Genomic DNA, 27,545 nt, shown 5'->3' with positions numbered 1-27,545 from the left:
TGATCAAGCCCTTTACCGTTCTAGCAGATCTCTGAGTGAACAGTCTTCATGGTTGAAAGTGAAGGATCTGAATTTGTAAATGTTTTAATGATTTACACCATATTGTGCAGCTAGTGCTGAGTGTTACTTTGAACTGTGTTTGGATATGGTGCAATTTATCTGTGCTATAAATAAAACACAATTAAGCATAGTGGGATTATGCTTTCTGGGCCATGTATATAAATTTTTAAGATTATGTTAGTAATATTCTTGGAATACTTGTGAACATTTTACTTGGTTGCTTTTATTTCAGGAGCACTGTGCACTGCTTTATTTGCAATTAATTGAAAATATTTGTGGAGGAATAAAAATGAAAATGTACTACATTGCAGATGAAATGAAGTTTGGAGTTGCCAGGGATTAAATCCAGGATCACACATATACTGACTGTGTGTGCTATCACTGAGCTGTATCCCTAAGGCTTTGCATTGCATATGGAGAGAGGTTCTGCTAAAATATACTAAAAGCCACAAATACATAAGCAGTAGCAATGTGGTGTTGTAATGCAGTAGGGTATTTGTCGCTTCTGAGACATGCATGATGAATGTCAGTTTGCACCATACAATGTGTGTAGTTATTCTATTTTTTTAAACAAAACAGCATATGTATTTCTCTTGTGCAATTTTTGAAGTATTAATAGACCTTCTGATATTTGTGTCCTTGTGGAACAATTCTGCTTCAATAAGGGAATAGGGTGGTTTACTGTACCCCTCACTCACATTATTCATATCACCACTGGGAAGGTGTGTTTGCTGCAAGCTTGTGATATTGCAACGTGCTGACTGGAAAGATTTGAAGTTTGAAAGCATTTTAACAATGACTTGAAACAGGCTGGTAAAAACCTGTGGAAAGTAATAATAAACCAAGTTCAAATTGATCTTTAAAAAAAAACCCAGAAGTGTTCTGATGCTGTCCAGCCAGTAAAACATTGCAATAACAAGGCAGAAATCTACTTGCAGGCACAAGCATTTTTAAAACATTTAAACAATATCTCCCCTCCCCTCCCACTTAGTGAGACTCCAACAAATTGGTATAAACTAAGCAGGCCTCTCTGTAGATAAATCTGAAACGATGACCTTACGAGATAAGTGTGTTCACTAATAGCCCTGCAGAGATGCCACGATTTTACTGCCCCCACACCCGGGGCGGGGGGGCAGAATTTAAACATTTAAAATCTCGTAATGAGACTAGCCTGCCAGGTGTGCACCTGCTGCTATTTTTATGGCAATGTGTTGGATGGTGTATCTCTGTCCTGCTCTCGAGAGGTGGACCAGGTCATTAGAAGATTTAAGTCATGTTTCCACACTGCATTTGGCAGCCTGATTTGAACGGAATTCTGGTCGGTTGGGCTTTTCAGGGTTTGGAAAACCTGGTAGCTAAAGGGAGGCAGAAAAGCTGTATCCAGCACAGCTTGTGAGCTAGGAGGAGCAGGAATGCATCACCCCCAGCAAAGCTACCTATGATCTGTCTCTTTCCCTCTGATGTTCCCTCCTCTAAACTAGTTATCTTTCCCTCCCTCCCTCTTTGCTGGCATGCTCTGAGCCCCCTCTACAATGCCCTGATCTTTTCTGAGTGTTGGAGTCCATCTCTGGAGCCAGTCCCTGGCTGCGGCCTTCTACTGCTAGCTTTGCAGCCCAGCAGCTGACCAGCCTCTCTGGCTGGCTGCTAGGTGGGAAATATGAAAAAATAATAATGAGCTCTTGCCATTAAATTCAGCTGGATCTGTGCCCTCTTGGGATTTCTGGGTTCCCCCAAACGCCACAAAATGCCCCTGCTTCTTCACGGCCTCCCTGTAAATATTGGGGCCGGAAACTCTTAAGTTGTCTAATCATCTAAAGTCACAAAAAGGAATCTAAACAAGAGCTTTCAGATTGTCCAAAAATTGTGCAGTGTTTCACTCCAGTCTGATAAGGAAAATAAAATGTACACCGTGTATTTATTGTTATTTTAATTGCAGCTTGAAATGACAGCCATTGCACCAGTGACAAGTGATGTTTTTGAAGAAATCAGCAACCACAGTTGCTCAGACCAGAATATTCTAATCAAGACATAACCAGTAAAATCATTCCTGCGCACTTCTCAAATGTTTTGAAACTATGGACACTGGCATCAGTTAATTAAAAAGGAAGAAAATAAATAGTTTGCTCTTTGAAATGGGTCATTTTGAGCTAATTTTGGATACAATCTGGAGCAGAATGTGTATTAATTAAAAGAATGATATCTGGATCGGGATTTTGCTGGCAGCAATGAAGTCCCAACATTGAAACTTAAAGTGGGTGGTGGAAGTGAGAGTGCGGTATTGTCAGGGTTGTCCAGTTAACAAACGGTAGGTGTGAAAGCTGGCCAGTTAAGAGGCTTGGGCCTGAGGAAGTACTGGTGCTATCTTTAAAAGGCATCCAGCAGTAGTTTTAAAGGCAGCAGCCCTGGAGGAAACTAAGAAGGAGCCCTGGCAACTGGAGTAATCGGGAATTGGCAGAAAGCAAAGCAAGGGTGGCACTCAGGTTTTCTGATGCCTCCTTGGCAGTGCTTATCCAGGCGGCATGGGCTCGGAGTGAAGTCCTTTTCCCTCAGGGCGGGAGGAGGTAACGAAAAGGGCATATCGGAAAAATGGGCATGGATGGAGATAAGGGACAAGGTGAGCAGCCCTGGACCATAGGAACATAGGAGCAGGAGTAGGCTATTCAACCTATCGAGCCTGCTCCGTCATTCAATATGCTCTTGGCTGATCATCCACTTCAATGCCTTTTTCCTACGCTATCCCCATATCCCTTTATGTCATTGGTATTTAGAAATCTGTCAATCTCTGCTTCAAGCATACTCAATGACAACTTCCACAGCTCTCTGGGGTGGAGAATTCCAATGACTCACAACCCTCTGAGTAAAGAAATTTCTCCTCATCTCGGTCCTAAGTGGTGAACCTTCATTGCACTCCCTCTACGGAAATAATATCCTTCCTCAGGCAAGGGGACCAAAACTGTACACAGTACTCCAAGTGCGGTCTAACCAAGGTTTTATACAATTGAAGCAAGACTTCACTACTCCTGTACTCAAATCCTCTTGCGATAGTGGCAAACATACAATTAGCCTTCCTAATTGCTTGCTGCACCTCGATGTTAGCTTTCAGTGACTTATTGACGAGGACACCCAGGTAGGTCCCTTTGTACATCTACACTTTCTAATCTCTTACCATTTAAGAAATACTCTGCATATCTGTACCTCCTACCAAAGTGGATAACCTCACATTTTTCCACATTATATTCCATCTGCCATGTTCTTGTCCATTCAACTAGCCTGTCCAAATCCCCTTGAAGCCACTTTGCATCTTCCTCTTCCTCACAACGCACATTCCCACCTAGTTTTGTGTCATCCGCGACCTTGGAAATATTACATTTGGTCCCCACATCCAAATCATTGATATATATTGTGAACAGCTGAGGCCCAAGTACTGATACTTGCGTTAACCCACTAGTCACAGCCTGTCAACATGAGAATGACCCATTTATTCCTACTGTCTATTTTCTGTCTGTTAACCAATCCTTAATCCATGCCAATATATTACCTCCTATCCCATGTGCTTTAATTTTGCTAACCAACCTCCTGTGGGGGATTTTATCAAAAGTCTTCTGGAAATCCAAGTATACCACATCCACCGACTCCCCTTTGTCAATTCTGTTAGTAACATCCTCAAAAATCTCCAACAAGTTTGTCAAACATGATTTCTCATTCATAAATCCATGTTGGCTATGCCCAATCAGATCATTATTATCCAAGTGTCCATTTATCACATCTTTTAGAATAGATTCTAGCTTTTTCCCTACTACTAACGGGTCTGCAGTTACCTGTTTTCTCTCTCCCTCCCTTCTTAAATATTGGGGTGACATTTGCTACCTTCCAATCTGCAGGAACCATTCCAGAAGCTGGAGAATTTTGGAAAATGTTCACCAATCCATCCACTATCTCCATAGCTACCTCTTTCAACACTCTGGGATGTAGCATATCAGGTCCCGGGGACTTATCAACCTTCAGTCCCATTAATTTCTCCAATACAGCCTTCTTACTAATACTGATTTCCTTCAATTCCTCATTCTCCCTCGTCCCTTGGATCTCTAATTCTGGGAGGTTTCTTGGATCTTACTCAGTGAAGACAAACACAAAGTAATCATTTAGCTTCTCTGCCATTTCTCAATTCCCCATTATAAATCCTTCTGACTCTGCCTGTAATGGACCCACATTTGTCTTAGCCAAACATTTCCTTTTTATGTACTGTCCATTTTAATGTTTTTTGTTAGTTTACATTCATATTCTATTCTCCCTTTATCAGTCTCTTGGTCCTCCTTTGCTGTATTCTAAAATCCTCCCAATCCTCAAGTTTATTACTATTTCTGGCAACTTTGTAGGCCTTTCCTTTTAATCTTATATAATCCTTAACTTCCTTTGTTAGCCATGGTTGACTACCTTCTCTTTTAGGGTTTTTCTGCCTTGAAAAAATGTATAGTTGTTGTAAACTATGTAATTTTTTAAAAAGACTATCCATTGCCTATGGACTATCATTCCTTTTAATGTATTTTCCCAACCCACCCCAATTTGTCCCTCATACCTTCATAATTTCCTTTGTTCAAATTTAACACCCTGGCGTCAGATTGAATTACCTCAATTTCAAACATAATGTAAAATTCTATCATATTATGGTCACTCATCCCTAATGGTTTTTTTACAACAAGATTATTGATTAGCCCTTTCTCATTACATTATATTTGATATAAAATAGCCTGTTCTCCAGTAGGTTTCTCAACACACTGCTCTAGAATACCATCCCTAACACACTCCAGAAACTCGTCCTCCATAGCATTAGTGTTCATTAGGTTTACCCAGTTTATATGCAGATTTAATTCACCCATGATTAGGGTATTACCCATGCTACATGCTTCTCTAATCTCCTGAGTAATACCATGCCCGCACTACCACTACTGTTTGGTAGCCAATAAACAACTCCTACCAATGTTTGCTGCCCCTTGCTGTTTCTTAGCTCCACCCAAACAGACTCCACATTTTGTTCTTCTGATCGGAGACCCTCCCTTACTAATGTACTGATCCCATCCCTTATTATCAGTGCAAACCACCTCCTTTTCCTTTTTGCCTGTCCTTCCTAAATGTTGAATATCCTTGAATATTCAGTTCCCAGTCTTGGTCACCTTGTAGCCACCATTTCCATAATGGCAATTAGATCATACCCAATTACCTCTATATGTGCCTTTAAATCATCTACCTTGTTGCGAATGCTGCATGCATTCAGGTCGAGTGCCCATAACCTTGTCTTCTTGGCATTATTCTGCATTCTAAGCATAGTTGATGCTCGCCTTTGTTTTGCCTGTCTTCTAATGTCGCTTGTTACTTTTCTACCTCCTGTTACCAGCATTACTTCCTTCCAATTTTAGCTACCCCTAAGCTTCCCTTCCCCCGACAAGCTAGTTTAAACCCTCCCCAATAGTACTAGCAAATCTCCCTGCGAGGATAATAGTTCCGCTCCTGTTAGGAGTAGCCTGTCTATCTTGTACAGGTCCCACCTGCCCCAGAACCGGTCCCAATGCCTCAGAATCTGATGCAGTCCCTCCTATACCAGTTCTCCAGCCATGTGTTCAGTCGATCAATCCCCCTATTCCTAGCACGTGGCACTGGGGTAATCCTGGGATTACTGCTGTTGAGGTCCTGCTTTTTAATTTCCTTCCTAACTCCCTAAAATCATCTTTCAGAATCTCATCCCTCTTCCTACCTATGTCATTGGTACCAACGTGGACCATGACTTCTGGCTGTTCACCGTCCCCCAGAAGGGTGTCCTGCAGCCGCTCTGTGACATCCTTGACCCTGGCACGGGGGGCAACACACCTTCCTGGAGTCACGTTTAGTTCCGCAGAAACGCCTGTCTGATCCCCTGACTATCGAATCCCCTATCACTATTGTTCTTCCACTCTTCTTCCTCCCTTCCTGTGCAGCTGAGCCACATGTGGTGCCATGGACTTTGCTCTGGCTGCACTCCCCTGAGGAACTATCATCCTCACCAGTATCCAAAATGGAAAACCGAAGAGCAAGCAAGATTGACTCAGGGGACTCCTACACTGCCTGCCTGGTTCTCTTAGACTGCCTGGCTGTCAGCCATTCCCTCTCTGCCTGCATGCTCCTAACCTGCGTAGTCCTCTGCCTCGTGGATGCAGAACAGGAATCCAGCTGCCGCTCCAGTTCAGAAATCTAGAGCTCAAGCTTCTATAGCCAGTGACACATCCTACAGATGTGCTCGTCGAGGACAGTGGTGTGTCCATGACTTCCACATACCGCAGGATGTACATTCCACTTGGTTGAGCTGACCTGCCATACCGTAACTTTAAAAGCTATTTATTACAATTAGAAAAAGTAGAATAACTGACCAGTTACTCACTAATCAGCTTCTTCCCCTGCACATGGGCGGCACAGTGGCGCAGTGGTTAGCACCGCAGCCTCACAGCTCCAGGGACTCGGGTTCAATTCTGGGTACTGTCTGTGCGGAGTTTGCAAGTTCTCCCTGTGACCGCATGGGTTTTCGCCGGGTGCTCCGGTTTCCTCCCACCGCCAAAGACTTGCAGGTGATAGGTAAATTGCCCCTAGTGTAGGTAGGTGGTAGGGAATATGGGATTACTGTAGGGTTAGTATAAATGGGTGGTTCTTGGTCAGCACAGACTCGGTGGGCTGAAGGGCCTGTTTCAGTGCTGTATCTCTAAATAAATAAAAAGCCAGCTACTGGAGGCTGAAAAAAGATAGGAAAAGAAAGAAAGGAGCCCCTCCCTCACCGAACTCCCTCAACTCGCCAAACTCCCACTTTACACTCTGTGCACTCGAAGCAGAACACGTACGTGGCTGCAGAGTAGAAAGAGGTTCAATGGCCAGGTGCGTTCTGGCAAAGTAAGTGTGCACATAACATTAAGCTCGCAGCCTTAGATGTGACTAAAGATGAGTATGAATTTGGAGAAAGGGGCACCCATCCAGTCAGTGGCAATGCCCAAGCAACAGCATTGGCTGCCACATGCAGGGGAGTGTCTCTGTGAAGGACACTGGTCAGTCAGAGTTAAACCCTGCAATGCCGGTTCTGAATGGTCGCATGCAGGCGGCATCCCTTTGGCACCATGATAGACAATTAGGCTGCCATCAATATGGGCGTGATGCGTGTCTATGATGGGCGAGTAACAATATAAATTTATATGCTTGCAAGCGAAGAGAGCTTACAATGCGCAAGAAAGAGCAAGAACAGGAGACGGCGTTCCGTATCTGGTGATCCTCACACAAATGAAAGAAGAGGCATTAGAGTTGGGAGGCAGGGCAGGCAATTGCTGATGGTGAGACGGGTATGGAGCCCCGAGAGAGTGCGTGACCTAATGCAAGAGACCCTCTGGTGAGCACAAAGCATGGGCTCATGTGTCCACCACTGGACACTTGGAGCTCCAGATGATGAGTAGTCAGAAGCACATGTTGGAACGTGCATTGCCCTCTCATCACTCTTCTCTCTCTCACAGGTCACGTACAAGAACAGACAGCAGCAGAGCCTGTGGGAGGCCTTTCCACCTTTGAGGAGGAGGAGAAAACCTCAGAGAATGCCGTGTTATATCATTCCTCCACCAATGCAGATATTCTCCTGTTGCGGGGTGGGGGAGGCTAGTTGCACGCCATCTGTAAAGGGGTCACAATCTGGTGAGCGCAGATGCGCCCAAGCAGCTGACGGAGACAATGACAGTTGTGGCCACTCACACTTGGAGGACTGTAGGAGAGCATAGTGATGCTCAGCTTCAGGATGATGACATGCCTCTGGAGTACAACAAGATGGCAGATGCTGGAGCTGCAACTTGAGGTAAGTGAACATCTGATGGAGTTTCCTGAGGCTTTGAGCACCCATGCACGAATGACAGAGGATTCCAGCCAGGACTGAGAGTAGCCATGCCTCTGGCATGTGCGCACATGGCATCCTCCATTGAGAGAGTGGCCACCTTCATGGAGAACCACAGCTAGCAAACCACACAATGGATTCTGGAGATGCATGCAGACCTGTGCACCATTGTCTCCTCCATGAACTCTGTGGAGCAATGGCTGGTCGAGAGAGGGGAGAGATGCCTGGAGTCATCAGCAGGTGCTCAAACTCCTCAGTGAGCCGGGAGGGACAAGTGTGTCCTGAAGAGGTAGAAGAGTGGCTCTCTGAAGCACCTGGGAGCTCCTCTCAGGGCAATCCTGGTATGGACAGCAGGTCCTCATCCCCTCTGACGATGACAAATGCCTTAGGAAGCTGCGATGACAGAGGCGGCTCCTCCACCTGTGTAGGAAGCCCCCAATATGTCTGGGCCCTGAAGGCCTCAGGGAACTAGAAGACGATCGCCACAGCCACCAAAAGCCACGGAGCAGAAAAGTCAGCAGCCTGCCTCCAGCGCAGAGGGTGCACCCGCAAGCGCATGAGAAAGTCCACCCAGCTGCACTTGAGTTTCACAGGGTTATATTATGTAGTTTGATGTCACCTTGATGTTGATTTGGTTTAGACGGCATCTGATATGTTCCACCACAAAAAGAATCCTTTACTCATTTATCCACTAGCGGGGCTTTAGTTCTATGGCAGTTGAAAAGGATGTGATGGGAAGGAACACACCACATGAGGTTGTTGCATTTTCCATGCCATGGTGAGATGTCATGATGGGTCCAGTGAGATGGTAAGGGCATTCAAGGAAAGGGCAACAGGACTATAGCAGGTGGAAGATGAATTTGCTGGCATGGGTGTATAAGGAAGGCTCAAGAAAAACATGTCTGTGTTAGTGAGTCGCAAGCATCTCTTCCATATATCTCATTGTGTCTTGCCTGCGCTTCCTCGGGGTCATTATCATAGTCCACCTGGTCAGCAGCCCCCTCTAGATTCTCATCGTTGGAGGAGGCATCATGCTGCAGGATGTCCCCATTGTTCAAAGCTTCTTTCTCTAGCACCATGTTGTGCAGAGCAAAGATCACAACAATATGCAAGTCCCTTGCTGGGCACATTGAAGGGCTCCAGCAGATCTATCAAGGCATCTGTACCGCATCTTCAGAAGCAATATGGCCTGCTCGATGGTTGCTCAAGTCGTCCCATTTGTTAGGACCGGCCGCTCCAGTCAAAGCCCCCAATCAAAATATACGATTTTGATTGTGGTGGGAGAAACGTACTGTTAATTCAATCCTGTCGCTCCACAAATCGCCTAACATATCATTTAAAACTTTCCAAATTAAAGAAAGACCCAGCCAAATTGTACCATCTATTAACCCCCGAATGAGGCTAACCAAACCAGGTGTCTTTAAATCAATAAATTAACTCTTTAATTAGAAGAACTAAATTCTTAAACACTATGAAAATATAAGTCTGAATGTTCTCCAGCTCTTGCTGCATGAGGGCACGGACTGCTTCAGTATCTGAGGAGTTGTGAATGGTACTGAACACTGTGCAATCATCAGTGAACATCCCCACTTCTGACCTTGTGATGGAGAGAAGGTCAAAGCACTGGAGAAATACCACCTCAGGTGCCTCCGCAAGATTCTCCAAATCCAGTGGCAAGAAAGATGGTTCGACAGCAACGTCCTCTCCCAAGCCAACCTGCCCAGCATCAGGGCACTAATCATCCAAAACCAGCTTCCCTGGGTGGGACATGTCGTTCGCATGCCTCAGATCAGAGCAACTCTTCTACTCAGAACTTGGTCGCAGCAGGAAAGTCCCAGGAGGATGGTGGAAACACTTTAGGAATGTGCTCAAAGCATCCTTGAAGAGATCAAACATCTCTGTCGACTAGTGGGAGTCCCTGGCTCGGGACTGTCCTAGATGGAGAAAGCTCATTTGGGAAGGCATCGTCAATGTTGAGGGGCTTCATCGGGAACATGGGGAGGTGAAGTCGAGGCACCAGAGGAAGTGCACATACCTTCAAACTACTTATCTACCTGATCCTTCAAGCACCACCTGCCTCTCATGTGACAGAGTCTGCAGATCACTCATTGGACTTATCAGCCATCTCAGAACCCATCAAACTGGAGTGCAAGCAAGTCATCCTCAGTCCCGAGGGACTGCCTAAGAAGAAGAATTGATGAATCAGCTGAAAATAGTTGGGTCTCGGATGCTGCTCTGAGGAACAACTGCATCGATGTCTTGGGGCTGTGAAGATTGGCCTCCAAGAACCACAGCCATCTTCCTTTGTGCTAGATATGACTCGAGCCAGTAGAGATTTTTTCCCCTGACTCACATTGACTTCAATTTTGCTAGGGTTCCTTGATGCCACATTCGGTCAAATGCTGCCTTGATGACAAGGGCAGTCACTCTCACTTAAATCTGACAATATATTCCTTGTATATGTAAATGAGGCTGCATAATGGCTGTTTTAGGCTCCCTTACGGAAATTGTTCTGTGTCGAATGGGGCACGTGTTGGGCGTGCTCAGGAGTCTTCAGTGGCTGTTGCAGCCTAAGCAGCAGCTGCCAGCTAAAGGCTAGCTTTTTTAAAATTCCAAACATGTTGCTGTAGTGTAGAGCCAGGAGTTCTGCTCGATTTTGTAGTATTTAAGATTTCCCGCTCCCCCGCAATCGCTAACAGGGTGTTGGTGAGGCCACACCTGGAGTACTGCGTACAGTTTTGGTCCCCATATTTAAGGAAGGATACAATAGCATTGGAAGCAGTTCAGAAAAAGTTCACTAGGCTGATTCCTTGGATGAAGGGGTTTTCTTATCAAGAAAGGCTAAACAGGTTAGGCCTTTATTCATTGGAGTTTAGAAGAATGAGAGGTGATCTTATTGAAACATATAAGATTTAGAGGGGGCTTGACAGGGTAGATGTTGAGAATATGTTTCCACTGGTGGGAGAATCTTGAACCAGGGGACATAGTTACAGAATAAGGGGGCACACATTTAAAACTGAGATGTGAAGGAATTTCTTCTCTCAGAAGGTGGTGAATCTCTGGAATTCTCTACCTCAGAGAGTTGTGGAGGCTAGGTCACTAAATGCATTTAAGGAGGAGCTAGATAGATTTTTGAAATCTCAGGGAGTCGAGAGTTATGCGAAGCAGGCCCGAAAGAGGAGTTGATGCCAGGAACTGATCAGCCATGATCTTATTGAATGGCAGCGGGGCAGGCTTGAGAGGCTGAATGGCCTACACCTGCTCCTATTTATTATGTTCTTATAACTCTCCTACCCCGGCAATCACCGACTGCCCCAGTCCAGTGATTTCCAACACCCCCGCCACCATCTCTGACTCCACCCCATACTTGTGATCTTGACAGCCCCCCTTCCCTATCTCCGACCCGCCCCCCCGCCCATCCTCTGACCTCCCCACGATGTCTAACCGCCATGACCCCCGTGATATTGACATCCCCATTCCATTCTCTGACCTCCCCGTGATCTTTGACACTCCCACTCTGTGATGTTCAGACCCCTATCCTGTTGTCTGACGTCCCTGTGATTTCTGACACCCCCATCCCAGCAATGTCCATCATCCCCATCTCGATCTCCGACACCCCCATCCACTGCGATATCCAACACCCCAGCTCGATCTCCAGAACCCCTACCCTGCTCTCTGACACTCCCAACCTGCGACTTCTGACTCTCCTATCCCCATGATCTCGACCACCTCTGGCCCGATCTCCGAACCCCCCCCCCCCACCCGCCCTCAAGCACGCAATCTCCCATTTCCTCTTCCACTATGATCTCGACATCCCCGCCCCAATCTCCAACTCCCACCCCCATCCCTGCGATCTCTGACTCCCCACGCTTACCTGGTGGGGAGTCGGTTCCCCGGCTGCTATCCCACCCAACAGGTATCCAGCTGTCAATCAGCTTGGCTGTCAGGCAGGAAACCTGCTGGAAAATTTGATGCATTGACCTGCAGGTCATTTGGCATATCTTTACTTCTGGGTTTCCCATCCAAAAATCCTCCTCTGCCCCATCGCTCTCTTCACGTAGATATCGGGGCCAGTGTCTTAGGGTAACTAAGTAAACACACTTGAATTTAAACTAGAATAATATCAAGTTATAATGTAAGAATAAGGAACACAGAGAGAGCAAGTGAAATTCCAAATGAAAGTTTTGCTTGAGCCTACAGAGCACAGTGTGTAATTACTCTTGTTTCAGCAGTGATCGTTTGTGATCGTTTGTCACAGAGAAACACTTGAAGATTTTTTTTGTCAGATTAGCATGTCGACATGGATGCTTTAGTGCATGTGAGCACCAGTACAACCTAATTTCTTTTTCTTGTGCATTCCCTGGAAAAGACCCAATGCTATAATTTGTCAAATGCTCAGAAAAAATTGTAGGGTGATGAGACAGTGAAGTGGAATAAAATACCTTTAAAAATTGCCTTTTATATTCAAAATATTGAAAAGATACTAAGAATATTCCAAGATCACTTCAGAACATGCTTCCCATCTGAATACTGCTGTAATTACAGTTGACACAAATTGCAAAGATACCAGTTAAAACTCTGAGAAGACATCTTAATTAAATTGCTGTAATTATTTGCAGAATGTATGACTAAGGTTGAAGCTAACCAGCAAAGGAATAGCAAGGATGAAGACAAACAAACTTTTGTGGTTAGCATCAGCTTAATGCCCATCTAATTATTGTAAACTGGAGGTTTGGTGCAGCAACCCAGCCCATCGATTCCAATTAGGTGACTACTTTGTTTGTACTCTTTATGGCCTTATCAACTTGCATTGTTATTTTTAGCGATTAATGTGTTTATATTCCCAGATCTCTTAGCTCTTCTATCCCATTTAAATTTTTATCTTCCCAGGAATGGGCGGCTTTCTTACACTATCTACAAAAATTAACTATCTCACACATTGCTTTAATGACCTTAATTTCCCATCTATCTCCTGACTTTTCAAGCTTGTTTATGTTTTCCTGTATTTGGGGGCAATCTTGGACATTATTAGCTATAACCCCCACATTATTAGCTATACCCCCAACCCCCACCAATTTGGTATTATCTCTGAGGCTCATTGCTAGAGGAATAGAATGCAAAAGCGGGAAAGTAATGTTAAATTTATATAGAGCCTTGGTTATACCACATTGTGTGCAATTCTGGTCTCCATAAAAAAGTGTGGAGAATAAACATTGGCATAGATCATTTAGGCCAGATGGTTAGTTTCTGTGTTGTAGATTCTATGTAATATCTAATACCATAATACATTTGTATCAAGTTCTTCTCTCTAAATGGAAGCATTAATGTCTTTATTTTAATGGATTAATAATCCATTTAAACAACACAATGTGGGACCCGAGCCCGCAAAGACAGACGACAGGACCCTGGGCAGCATTTTACTAGCGGCAGCCTCTTAATTGGTTGCCACCGGGGCAGCCATACAATTGAGGATGGCGGCCTTCTTCCCAGAGCTGCTGGCCCAATTAGAGCAATGTCAGCCTCGGCAGCGCCACTGATAAAGGTGGTCACTGATGAGGCTGCATGAAGAAGAAGAGAGTGCCTCCATGTTGAGGCACCCTCAAAAGCCAGGTAATTTTTTTAATTTAATGTGCCGGGGCCATCCAGGCAGGCCCCGGCGATCACAGGGGTGCACCCTCCAGTGGTGGCACCATAGTTACAGGGTTAGGGCTAGGGCCATTGGGAGGCCTCGGAGCAGCCATAAATGAGGAACTCCCCGGGAACCCGCTGGTAGGGCGCCACAGCTTATTTGGCTGTTTTCCCACGCCGTGGTGGCCACGCTCAGTAAAATGCTGGCAAGGGTGGAAAGTGGCCGATAATTGACCAATTAATTGCTTTAATTGGCGGCCTGCTTCTGATCGTCAGGTGGCTACACTGCTGAGGTTCCTGCTGTTGAGAGAGTCCCGTAGCAGCACAAAGTCATCGGGCTCCCCTCTGACACTTTCCGCCGCCATTTTATGAGGCCTCCCGTTTCCCAGCTTGTCTCCAGAGAGCTGGTAAAATCCATCCCTAATGGTGAGGCTTGAACACTTTTTGGGCATCGTTTGAACTCTGGCTTTTAACTCACTGTTTGTCCTCTAGAATTTTTATAAATATGTGATATATATTATAGCTTGACTGCTTTACCACAGGAGTGGAGGCTGGAACAATTTTATTTTATAAGGAAGATGCGGATCTATGGGAAAAGAGCAGGACAGTGGGATTAGTTTTGAATTGCTTTAACAAAGAGCTAGCACTGACACAATGAATTGAATGGCCTTATGAACATTTGAATTAGGAGCAGGAGTAGGCCACTCGGCCCTTCGAGCCTGCACCGCCATTCAGTAAGTTCATGGCAGAACTGTTTCCACCTACCCCTGATAACCTTCCACCCCCTTGCTTATCAAGAATCTATCTACCGCTGCCTTAAAAATATTCAAAGACTCTGCTTCCACCGCCTTTTGAGAAAGAGAATTCCAAAGACTCACAACCCTCTGAGAGAAAAAAATTCTCCTCATCTCTGTCTTAAATGGGCAACCCCTTATTTTTAAACAGTGACCCCTAGTTCTAGATTCTCCCACAAAGGGAAACATCCTTTCCACATCCACTCTGTCAAGACATCTCAGGATCTTATATTCAATCAAGTCGCCTCCTACTCTTCTAAATTCCAGCGGATGCATGCCTAGCCTGTGCAATCTTTCCTCGTAAGAAAGCCTGCCTATTCCAGGTATTAGTCCAGTAAACCTTCTCTGCACTGCCTTCAACACATTTACATCCTTCCTTAAATAAGGAGACCAGTACTGTACACAGTACCGCAGATGTGGTCTCACCAATGCCCTGTATGGCTGAAGCATAACCTCCCTACTTTTGTATTCAACTCCCTTTCTTTGCTAGATAGATTGATGGCTCATGGTTCTAATAAAATTGAATAAAAGAGAACTAATCTAAAACTTTCAAGACTCAGGTGTCTTTTTAAAATTCTTTCATGGGATGTGGGAGTCACTGGCAAGGCCAACATTTGTTGCCCATCCCGAATTGCCCTCGAGAAGGTGGTGTTGAGCTGCCTCTTGAACCGCTGCAGTTCATCTGGTGCAAGTACACCCACAGTGTTGTTAGGGAGGGAGTTCCAGGATTTTAATCCAGCAACAGTGAGGGAACAGCGATATGTTTCCAGGATGGTGTGTGGCTTGGGGGGAACTTGCAGATGTTGGTGTTCCCATGCATTTACTGTCCTTGTTCTGCTGGGTGGAAGAGGTCGCGGGTTTGGAAGGTGCTGTCGAAGGAGACGTGCTGAGTTGCTGCAGTGCATCCTGTAGATGGTGCGTACACTGCTGTCACTGTGCGTTGGTGGTGGAGGGAGTGAATGTTGAAGGTTGTGGATGGGGTGCCGATCAAGTGGCTGCTTTGTCCTGGTTGGTATCGAGCATCTTGAGTGTTGTTGGAGCTGCACCCATCCAGGCAAGTGGAGATTATTCTGGCGCATTCCCGTCTTGAGACTTGTAGATGGCGGACAGGGTTTGGGGAGTCAGGAGGTAAAGCGTGGCTACCCGACCCGAACCCGACTAGACCCGACGACATGTGTTGAGTTCGGGTCAGGTTGGGTCTCTCTTCCGAGTCCAGCATTCAGGCTTGGGTTGGGTCGGGCTGGACATGGACAGTGCTGCCCTGCTCCGGGAAGTAATCTTCAATTGAACATTCAGGTCAAGGTGGGAAACATGCAGTCCAGACTCCACACTCTGCAGTGAGCGAGTGAGCATCTCTATGTCATTGTGCTCATGCTGCAGCTTCCATGCATCGAAAAGTGATTCAACACTATAGTGCACTATGGATGCTCGTGTGTGAAAGTTGTGGTGGGGAGGGGGCCTGTCGTTGGTTCCTGTTGACAAGATCAAGCTCAGGTTCCCAACTCCATCTGCACGATTCTGCAAGAATAGTCTGCTGCTGGAATGGATGAACAGGATCACAACATTTGGACAAGCTGGAGCACAATAACCTGTTTGATATCATTAACCTTATTATGGTAGTCGGGTCGGGTCGGTCGCGGAAAAAAGAAATGAAAGGACTCGGGCCTGGGTCAGGTTTGGGTTGGATGTGGTTGGGTCGGGCCCGGGTCGGGTTTCAATTTTATACCTGAGCAGGCCTTTATCAGGAGGTGGGTTACTCGCCGCAGAATTCCCAGCCTCTGACCTGCTCTTGTGGCCACAGCATGGGCGGCACAGTGGCGCTGTGGTTAGCACTGCAGCCTCACAACTCCAGCGACCCGGGTTCAGTTCTGGGTACTGTCTGTGTGGAGTTTGCAAGTTCTCCCTGTGACTGCGTGGGTTTCCGCCAGGTGCTCTGGTTTTCTGCCACAGCCAAAGACTTGCAGGTTGCTAGGTAAATTGGCTATTGTAATTAGCCCTTAGTGTAGGTAGGTGGTAGGAGACTGGTGGGGATGTGGTAGGGAATATGGGATTAATGTAGGATTAGTATAAATGGGTGGTTGTTGGTCGGCACAGACTCGGTGGGCTGAAGGGCCTGTTTCAGTGCTGTATCTCTCTGTGACATCTATCTATGAGTATTTATGTGGCTGTTCCAGTTCAGGATGTTGATAGGATTCAGGATTCAGTGAAAGTAATGCCATTGAATGTCAAGGGGAGATGGTTAGATTCTCTCTTGTTGGAGATGGTCATTGTCTGGCACTTGTGGGGCTTAAATGTTACTTGCCACTTATCGGAACACAAGCTTGAATGTTGTCCAGGTCTTGCTGCATATGGACATGGACTGCTTTAATATCTGAGGAGTTGCGAATTGTACGATGTTCAGTGCCATCATCAGTGAATATCCCCTCTTCTGTCCTTATGATGGAGGGAAGGTCATTGATGAAACAGTGAAGATGATTGCGCCGAGGACACTACCCTGAGGAACTCCTGCAGCAATGTCCTGGGGCTGGAGATGATTGGCCTCCAACAACCACAACCATCTTACTTTGTGCTATGAATAACTCCAACTGGTGGAGAGTTTTCCCTTTGATTCCCAATGACTTCATTTTGGCTAGGGCTCCTTGATGCCACACTCAGTCAAATGCTGCCTTGGTATCCAGGGCAATCACCTTCACCTCAACTCATTGTCTTGGTTCACACATGAAGGGCTATTGTCACACAGGCCAGTGTTATTGAACACCTGAAGGAACCGGGTGGAGAAAATCATTGGGGAAAAAGTACATAAAATTATTTAGCAGCAGCATTGAATGATGATGGAATAGCGAGGGTTCTATTATCCTGCTATTGCAAAATAACATTGTCACATTTATTTAGAGATACATCACTGAAACAGGCCCTTCGGCCCACCGATTCTGTGCCGACCATCAACCACCCATTTATACTAATCCTACATTAATCCCATTACCCTCTCACATCCCCACCTTCCCATACTTGGGGAAATTTATAATGGCCAATTTACCTATCAACCTGCAAGTCTTTGGCTGTGGGAGGAAACCGGAGCACCCGGCAAAAGCCCACAAGGTCACAGGGAGAACTTGCAAACTCCACACAGACAGTACCCAGAATCAAACCCAGGTCACTGGAGCTGTGAGGCTGCGGTGCTAACCACTGCACCACTGTGCCGCCCATGATTCACAGGCCTGCCCAAAAATGGAATTAGTTGCAGTTTTAAATCAGAATTAGACAGAATTGAGAGCTCTAATTTATATTGATAATACTATTGCTTTACTTTAAAAACAGCATGAATACTTATAACCAAATAATGTGACAGAAGAACACTATTGTATCCTTTTTTCCAAATTAACATTTTGTTCAGTAAATAGGGTGTTTGGTAATTTCAACAAACATTGTTTGGTGCTGTTTTGGCAGTCTGCATTGTGTTATATAATTTCAATAGCAACTGAGGACTAAAGAAATATCTTTCTACACTTAAAATCCAGTGAGTAAACTTAAAAGCCTGTCCAGTTGAGATTCTGTGTTGCAAACACCTTTTGCTCTTTGTTACTGGTTTATGCCAACAATAGTCACTATTCTCTGGTGCTAATACAGGTTTTATTTGAGATGGGTTCATTTCCACCCCTCCCTATATTCTTTAAAAGAACTTGGCATAGAAGTTAAAGTTTCAATTTTTGCTGTGTTTCCAAAAGCTCCATTTTAAGTGCCTTTTTCTTTCCTCCTGTTTGGTAGCTCTGTAACACGCACCATTTCCCGACCAATGGGAATGTAACTTTTGACCTGGGTGGTTGGAGGGGGCAAGAGACACAGGAACAGGAGTAGCTCCTCGAGTTTATTATGCTATTCAGTGAGGTCATGGCTGCTCTGTGACCTAACTCCATATACCTGCCTTTGCCTGTGGCTCAGTTGGTAGCACTTGTGCTTCTGAGTCACAATGTTCTAGATTCAAGTCCCACTCTAGGGCTTGAACACACAAATTAATGTTCCTGACACTCCACTGCAGTACTGAGGGAGTTCAGCATTATTGAAGGTGCTGTCTTTTGAATGAGACAATAAACCAAGGTCCCATCTGCCAGCTTGGGTGGATGTAAAAGATCCCATGGCATTATTTCGAAGAAGAGCAGGGGAATTTACCCCGATGTCCTAGCCAATATATATATCCCTCAATAAACATCAGAAAAACAGATTATCTGGTCATTATCACACTGCCGTTTGTGAGAGTTTGCTGTGTCCAAATTGGCTGCCGTGTTTCCTACATTACAGCAGTAACTACACTTCAAAATACTTCATTTGCTGTAAAGTGTTTTGAGACGTACGGTGGTTGTGAAAAGCGCTATATAAATGCAAGTCTTTTTTTCTTTTTATCCCTTAATACCTTTGGTTAATAAAAACCCATCAATCTCAGACTTAAAATTAACAATTGATCTGTTTGCAGAAGAGACTTGCCAACTTCCTGTATTACTGGCACTAGAGGTGACACTAATTGTTAAAGAATCTCTTCCTATGTCTTTGTAATAACAATACTTCATGAAGGAGATTTAATGATGCTTATCACTAACTTATATTGATGAGAAATAACTTGTAATTATGCAGCACCTTTCAATTCCTCAGGCTGTCCCAAAGCACTTCATAGCCAATGAATTGCTTTTGAAGCATAGTCACTTTTGTTATACGAATGTGACAGCCAAATATCAGACAGCAAACAAACAAGTGCGATAAATGACCAGTTCATCTGCTTTTGATATTATTGATAAGGCCTGGACAACGTATGTCAGCCAAGAGCGACGTCTCAATTCATTCCATCTTCGCTGCCTCCGGAGAATCTTTGGCATCAGGTGGCAGGACCGTATCTCCAACGCAGAAGTCCTCGAGGCGGCCAACATCCCCAGCATATACACCCAACTGAGCCAGCGGTGCTTGAGATGGCTTGGCCATGTGAGCCGCATGGAAGTTGGCAGGATCCCCAAGGACACATTGTACAGCGAGCTTGTCACTGTATCAGACCGACCGGCCGTCCATGTCTCCGCTTTAAAGACGTCTGCAAACGCGACATGAAGTCCTGTGACATTGATCACAAGTCGTGGGAGTCAGTTGCCAGTGATCGCCAGAGCTGGTGGACAACCATAAAGGCAGGGCTAAAGTGTGGCGGGTCGAAGAGACTTAGCAGTTGGCAGGAAAAAAGACAGAAGTGCAAGGAGAGAGCCAACTGTGTAACAGCCCCGACAACCAATTTTGTCTGCAGCGCCTGTGGAAGAGTCTGTCACTCTAGAATTGGCCTTCATAGCCACTCCAGGCACTGCTTCACAAACCACTGTTCACCTGCAGGCACACCCATTGTCTCTCGAGACAAGGAGACCAAAGAAGAAGAAGAAAGAAGATGATAAGGCATAAAGGAGGAGAAGCGATAGTCTGCAGCTCTCCCCTCTGAATGGAACTCTTGAGAAGTATTCTCTATTTCTAGGCCTCATTTATTCAAGTTTCTCAATTTTGTTAGGGAAGTGCCTGTTGCCCTTGTTGTGTCTTCTGTTTGTATTGGGGAACTTGCTTCATGCCTGCTCCCTGTTTGAATTAGTCAGGTACTGCTGAATTCTAATCTAGAAGCACTGGTCTATGGCCTTGCGGAGATTAGTAGCCGACCACAGCTCTGTAATAATACATGATGTACAGTGGATTTTAACTGGGAGCAATGTTCAGGTGGGTGGGGACCAGAGCTAGTGTCAAACCCACTTGACATCATCTATTTGAGGTCCGGGCTATTTCAACTCTCAGGCCCCATTTATATCCCACCAACCATCTGCCTGTCCGAAACATGGAAAACAAAGTAACTGACTGGCTTTGACAGGTCAAAACACGCAACTCAGAGGCATCCCACCAGCACAAGATCTAATTGGGGCCGTCTCACAGATGAACCCAAGATTTCCTTGTGCAACCCAGAGGACCACTTGTTGCACTCTTGCTTCTCCTGGCCCCTTTACGGAAGGTTTTCGAAGAGGACAACCTCTCCTCCTCTTAGGTGGCTGTTAAAATGCCATCTTGGTCCTAATTATATCATAGTATCCTGATTTGCATGTATTAATTAGGCTTCCATTTGAAACATGCAGGCGCCTTGGCTGCTTAAAATAAGGGCCCAGGTGGTGGCAGGTGGGAATCAAGTTGGAACAGTGCAGTAGGTTTTTAGAGGCGAGGTAGTTGGAAGTTGAACACTGGGGAAAGCAAGTGGATTTGAAAGAGGATGGGGGATATGGGTGGTGAGCTATACAAGGAAGTAGTGAGGGATGACATGGTCTGTGATCAAAACTATGTCAGTATAGAGGCCTTGGGAGATGTTGAGTGGACGGCCATAAAAGAGTTTACATCGAGGGTGTGGTTTAGAGAGGACAGGAGCATGGTGGAATCAGAGGAGAGGGTAAAGTGAGTTGAAATGGAGTTTGAAATTATCAAATATGAGAAGTCACTCTACAGAGGCTGAGAGATGAAAGAAGGGAAGATTTCTTCAAGAGGAACTTAAGGGGTGGCAAGGCTTGGAAGAGGGTGAAGTGCTGAAAGGAAGAGAAGGTACCAGAGGAGTGAAGGGAAGAAGTCAAGATGTAACTTGATGTTCAGGGTCATATTAGCCAAGGCAGTGGTTTGGGTGGGGCAGGTGGTCTGAAGTATAGACAAATAGGGATGCTTTGGTAAGGGGCATAGTGTCACTAAGTTTGAGTGAAAGCCAGGATATCAGTGCAATCATCTACGATAAAGTTGCTGATAGCAAATGCCTTGATTGCAAGTGTCTGGACATTCAGGAGGGAAATACAGAGAGGGGCAGTGATTGTTGATTTATTAGCAGAGTCCCTGGGAGACAGTGGTGTGTGAGGTGAGCAGGACAGAAGGAGATCAAGAAGGTTAGCCCCTAATGGGTTGCTAGACAGGATGGTCGATGAGAGGAAAGAAAGGGGCAGTTGGGGTTACTGCGTTTTAAGGAGGTAGTGACGGATGGAACAATGGGCCTGTCAAAGAATGCAAAAAGACAGAAAGAGCTGAGAGGGGCTGAAAATACACAGGGGAAAAAAGAAATAATGTATTCGGGAAACAAGAGGAAAGCATTAAGTAGTAAAGTAATGGGAAAATTACTGAGACCCAGCATTTGTTGAATAAGCTGAACACATGCAGCTATTTAAAAAAAAACTGATTTCAACTTGGCCCTTGAATGTTATGGATAATTGACAATCAATATAAAGATATTGTATGTTTGCTTTGTGTATCAAGTCCTCATGTCTGAATAAACAAAAATGAATAAAGAACAATTTAGTGCGTAGGATGTTTGGTGTCAGCCAATATAGACAGGGCTGTCACATCATAACACAGCACAGTTTTGATTATGCTCCTTCCTTCTGCTTCAACCTCCTGTTATTAAATTACAATTGTCAACTCTGCATCTTTATTGGTAATTACCAGCAGCAAATTGCTGGCCTGCCTGCAACAGTTTACAGAGTCAGGCTCAGTGAAGGTTGTAATCCTGCTCTTTGCTTTCATGCATTGTGTTGCAGTCTGTATTTTTGGCTTTTATTTTTAACTTTTTTTTAACCCCAAGAGGGAAAAAGGGATTTCTTTCTCCCCTTTTGTCTTCCGAAGCTATCCACTGTGTTCTGACTTAAGAAGTTAGGCTCCCAAGCTACTGTCGGTGGCCCTTTTCTGAATCCATGAATGCAGGCTGTATTGGCTTATATCTCCTATTTTCTCTTCCTCCACGTATTGAAGCATGTGACTTCTTGAGAGCATGATTGAAATCAGGATAGATTTGGTTTATAGTTATTGATATTTCACTTAAACATTAATAGCTGGGGAATATGAATAAGATAGGAGACTAACACAGACAATGAGGAGAAAGGCAAATTGAAGGAAACTTAAGGAAGAAATATGGACAATGCAAAGCAACTTGTATAACTATGCAATTCTGTGTCATTCTGTACAAAATAAAATGCTGACGCGGCTCGGCTATATTAAACAACCAGACATGTTTACTGTTCTGTTGTGCCCTAATGCTCCTTTTAAGCAAACTGAATTGGATTGTCTTCGTACTGTTATTTAAATCACTCTTATATGTGTAAGAGAGCAGGCCACAATCCGAGTGACTGCCAATAATCATTGCTCTGATTCTGATCAGCTGATTCTTCTATTTGGGTAGTGGCGGAGATAGTTATGTGAATTATTACTTTGTGATGAGAGCTTCCAAAGAGCCTCTTTTTCCTCCCCTGAGCTGTGCACTTCAAAGGAGATGCAGATTTATGAAGATGCCTCTTTCCCCCTTTCCCACCCATACCAAGAATTGGGCTTTTCATCTGAACTTCACAGTGTTGCTATAATCTGATTGAAATATGGTTCATTTTCAAAAGCAGTACAGGGGCAGTTTTAGTCACTTAACTGCCATAGCTTCTGTGATCTTGCATGCAGTTTTCCTTTTCACTGAGCTATGAGGTTTCATTGAAGTAAGTCCATCATTACTATTAACTCTGGAGGTCCATTTTAACCCCCTCTTTCTGAGAGGAGCGGGATGTGCGGTGGTTAAAATAGTGGTAGATTGCTTACCACTGTATTCCCAATGTGCTTTTCCCAACATGCTTTCCCCCACTGCAATTTGAACCATGCATTATTAGGGGCAACCGCGACCAATATTTATTTTGAAATTTAGTTGTTGTGCGCAGCCTTTTTTTTCAGTGTGCGGTCCCTTTAAATTTTTTGGTGTGGCTGTACACAAATTATTTATCACAGAGCAAGGGCTGCGCAGTACCTTCCAGGCCGCTGTGCAGCTGCACTCCTGTGTAGCTTAGTGGGAATGAAGACCGAGACAGCTACCATAGACAGGCATCATAAATATATTTAATTTGGGAGCCTTTGATGCAATTAGAACATTAATGCCATTTTAACACAAAATCACGGAAGAACTGCCATGTGCAGGGCCTGTCACTAAAACACTGAAGCAGTACTTAAAGGGGCACTTACCTACAGCGAATTGACTCATATAATCTTTCTGTTATTTGACTTGCCAGGAAAATTTCTAGTTTCCTGATTGCTCGTGATAGGAAGGAAATACAAGTTTGTTTTGCCTTATTGACCTCAGTAAGCTTGCCCTGCTTTTAATGGTTCTGCGCTTGCTAGTTTCATTTGGATAGAGGTACACTTGGGGAGAGAGAGGAGCAGCAGCTGCCTCAGCAACTACGGCCCCAGCAGCAACTGCACCCATTACATGAGGTTGCTGTTGGTAGTAAGCTGTTCCCAGCAAATAAAATGCCGACGTAGAGGCCAAGCATCACTTTCTTGGATCTATCAGAAGTGCAGAGCACCAGGGGACTGCATTCTGCTGTGCAGATTCCAGCAACAGGACCTGCTGCCTTCTGGACCAGGGGGTGATTCTTTGCCAGTGACTCCTTTCAGTCTGCTTTAGGGGACATCAGTTGCTTATCAAGGTTTGCAATACAAAGCTGCATTAAGCAGTTCACTGGCACGCTGTTCGTCAGTACATCATCTTCGCTATTGACCTCAACAGTAAACATAAGGGAGCTCTGGGATTTGCATGCCCCCACCATACAGAGAAACCTGCATTTTGAGGAGTCGTGCGCACTTGAAAAAAGATGCAGGTTTATGAAGACCTGTCTTTCCCCTTTCACACTCAAACCAAGAAATTGGCCTTTTCATCTAAACTTCACATTGTTGCTATATCAAAGAATCATAGAATAGTACAACACAGAAGGAGGCCTTTTGGCCCATCGAGTCTGTGCAGCCCCTTTTGAAGACTGCTGCTCTGCTCTTTCTCCATATCTCTGCAATATTTTTATACTTTTAGTATTTATCTAATTCCCTTTTGAAAGTTACTATTAAATTTCTATTCACCACACTCAAAGTCATAGGGCTGGATTTTATTTCGACGACGGGGGTCCTGGCAACAGGCCAGAAGGTCCTGCAGACGATCCTGCCTCAGCCCTATATTGGACGCCTGGTGGAATTCAACGGTGGGCATGTAATTAATTGCCCTCCATCAGGAATGTCATCCGCTTTAAGGGACAATAACTGCCGGCCAATTAGAAGGCCAGCAGCTCAGTAGTGCCAGCAGTGCCACCCAGAGCGGTGGCCACTGCTGGTACTGTAGGAGACTTGGAGCAGTGAAGATGGAGGAAGCCCTGAGACCAAGGTAAGTGGGGTCAGGATCACCAGGGCCAGTCAGGCAGGCCCCAGTAAGGGGGTGGAGGAGATGGTGGTTGTTGAGGGCAGGGGGCTCCTTGCTGCGGGGGCAGCCATCACCACTGGTGGTCCCTCTGTGGGCCATGGATTACCCCTAGAAGAGAGCCCCCTGCTCCCCGCCTGTAAGCCCAATAGGAGGCCGCCAGGTCTTACCTGGTGGTGTCTCCAGGTGGCAGTGGGCCTCGCTGACGTTGGCTAAATGCCAACAGAGATGGGAGCTGGCCCTTAACAGGTTACTTGAGTGACTTAATTGGCCTCCCAGCAGCCAAGGTACCCACTTCAAACAAAATGGCATGGGGGCGGGACAACGTCGGGCACGCCGCCAGACACCACCCAATGCTATTTTGCTTGTCCCCCCTGCTTCCAGGCCCCTCTCCAGGGGCTGGATAAAATCCAGCCCATAAAGTCGTAGCATCATAATCTGTAATCTGATTGAAATATGGTTCCTTTTCATAAGCAGTACAGGGGCACTTTTAGTCACTTAACATCCATAGCTCCTGTGATCTTGCATGCAGTTTTCCTTTCACTGAGCTATGAGGTTTCATTGAAATAAGTCCATCATTACTATTAACTCCGGAGACCCATTTTAATCATTCTTTCTGAGAGAAACGGGTTGGGCGGGTGGCTAAAATAGTGGTAATTTCTCACAGCAATCCTCGTTGGAAGAGGAAGACCAGGAGGAAGGTGAGGAAGCAGCAGAAGGAGGAGGAGAACCTCAACATCTTGCAGCAAGACATGTGAGAGCTTGGCTAATTGCTCAGCAGTTTTGCTGATCGGCTCATTCCCTTGCCCTGCAATGTACACAGAGCCCTTCTGTTCCCATGAATGACCCAAATCTCAGGGAAGCCTATTTGTAGTAGTTATAGTGGCTTATTGAGGCTCCTCACTCTATGGAATTGGTCACTGTTTAGTCAGGGCACCACTCATCCAATGTATGTATTTTTGATATGTCAATTTATTATGTGAATTCTTGAGACTATTGGAGCTAATATTCATGTAGTTCTGTGTTTTGCTTAAAAGAAAAAAACCTTAAATAAAAAGTAAAAACAAAATCCCTAGGTAGCTCATAGGTCCTTGTTACAAACTTCGGCACTCCCTTCATCCTGCGCTGAAGAATATTCAAACCATTCACCCAACTTCTATGTCTATGATGTACTGACAATGCAGATTCAGAACCTGCTATTAAATCACACTGCAGATCAAAGTGTGAAAATGTGATAAACATGATTAAAATTTAGTGAGCCTTGGGAGTCAAAATGAGCCAAGCCTCATGCTCAGTATGTCATGGGGACTTGGCACCCACCCCCCAACACGCCCGATTCACGCCCCTAGTTAAAATGGGAGTTTAAAATTTTATAAGTGGGAGATTGAATGAAACGCACATGACCTCCATTTATTAAGCTTTGATATCATTGAAGCCCTTTAAACTGAATGAAAATTGTGCAGAGCTATAATGGTAGAATTAAATCTAGGTCACAGCTGCAGGTATGACAGCTAAATCCATCATACTGAACCTGGGAAGATCGAAATAACTTAATGAAAATGTAGGGCAACAAAAGGAAATTAGTTTTTAAAAAGACCCTTATCTTTCCTCTTTTTAAAATTCCTTTTATGACAGACAAAAATTCAATGTGTAACTTCAAAAGCCATACTTGCTGTTTTAGATTTAAGTGCAAATATCAGTTCTTCCCAATTGGCAGCCAAATAAATTACTGATAAAATGTTAATGGTTCTACCAAGTAGCAGCAGACTCAGCCTGTTGCAGTTATTTTAGTGTGAGCTCACTGACCCAGATCTTGGGGAAGCCTATTTAGAGTAGTTACACTGGCTAATTGAGGCTCCTCACTCTACAGATTTGGTCAGTCTTTAATCAGGGGGCCATTCACACAATGTATGTATTTTTGATATGTCATTTTGATATGTGATTTCTTATTATCATTGGAGTTAATACAGTTATTTGTGTTTTGCTTAAAAGAAAAAAACTTAAATAAAAAGCAAAATAAAACCAAGGTAGTTCAGAAAAATGTATTTAACCTTCTCTAATGCTTCCTTGAAGAGGGAATTCTCATTTTGATTTATACGTTGTACCATTTCTGTGCTCTAAGACTAGGTTTTCATTCATAGGAACATAAGCAAACCATTCAGCCCATTCCGAAGAAGGGTCACTGACCCGAAACGTTAACTCTGCTTCTCTTTCCACAGATGCTGCCAGACCTGCTGAGTGATTCCAGCATTTCTTGTTTTTGTTTCAGATTTCCAGCATCCGCAGTATTTTGCTTTCATTCAGCCCATTGAGCCTGTTCTATTAAATCATGGCTGATTACCTAATAAAAAAGTATCAATCTCAGTCTTGAAAATTTCAATTGAGTCAGCATCCACAGCCTTTTAGAGGAGAGTTCCAGATTTCCACTAAACTCAGTGCTTCCCGATTTCAATCCTAAATGACCTAGCTCTAATTTTCAGATTATGCCCCCTTGTTCTACTTCCTCCATTAGAGGAAGTACTTTCGCTGCAGCTACTTTAATGAACCCCTTTATCATTTTAAAGACCTTGATTAGATTACCCACAATCTTCTAAACTTGAGGGAATACAAACCAAGTTTATGCCTTCATGATTTAACCCTTCAAGCACTGGTATCATTTTGTTGAATCTACGTTGTGCCCCCTTCCATGACAATGCATCCTTTCTGATGTTCAGTGCCCATAACGGAATGCACTTCTCCAAATGGGGTCTGACTACGGGCCTGTACATTTATCATCTTGATGCAGCATTGAAATCTACTCTCACTCTGACAGAAAAAGAGGTAAATTTTATCATCATTTGCAGGGCTATAAGCTGGGGATTGGAATTAATTGAATAGCTCTTTCAAAGAGCAGGCACAGGGACAATGTGCCATAATCATGATCATCCCATATCGATCCTAACCA

General features: G+C 44.7%; 1 protein-coding gene across 6 annotated transcripts in view; it reads left to right on the top strand.

Annotated features, from left to right (window-relative positions):
• prkcea (protein kinase C, epsilon a) overlaps positions 1–27,545 on the top strand; it is a 640,473-nt gene that overhangs the window by 185,834 nt on the left and 427,094 nt on the right. The gene's annotated exons all lie outside the window — the stretch shown is intronic.

Source organism: Heterodontus francisci, chromosome 13 (genome assembly GCF_036365525.1).
Source record: "Heterodontus francisci isolate sHetFra1 chromosome 13, sHetFra1.hap1, whole genome shotgun sequence".
Classification (NCBI taxonomy): domain Eukaryota; kingdom Metazoa; phylum Chordata; class Chondrichthyes; order Heterodontiformes; family Heterodontidae; genus Heterodontus; species Heterodontus francisci.
Note: the sequence above shows the minus strand (reverse complement) of the source record. Positions and strands in the feature narration are given on the sequence as shown.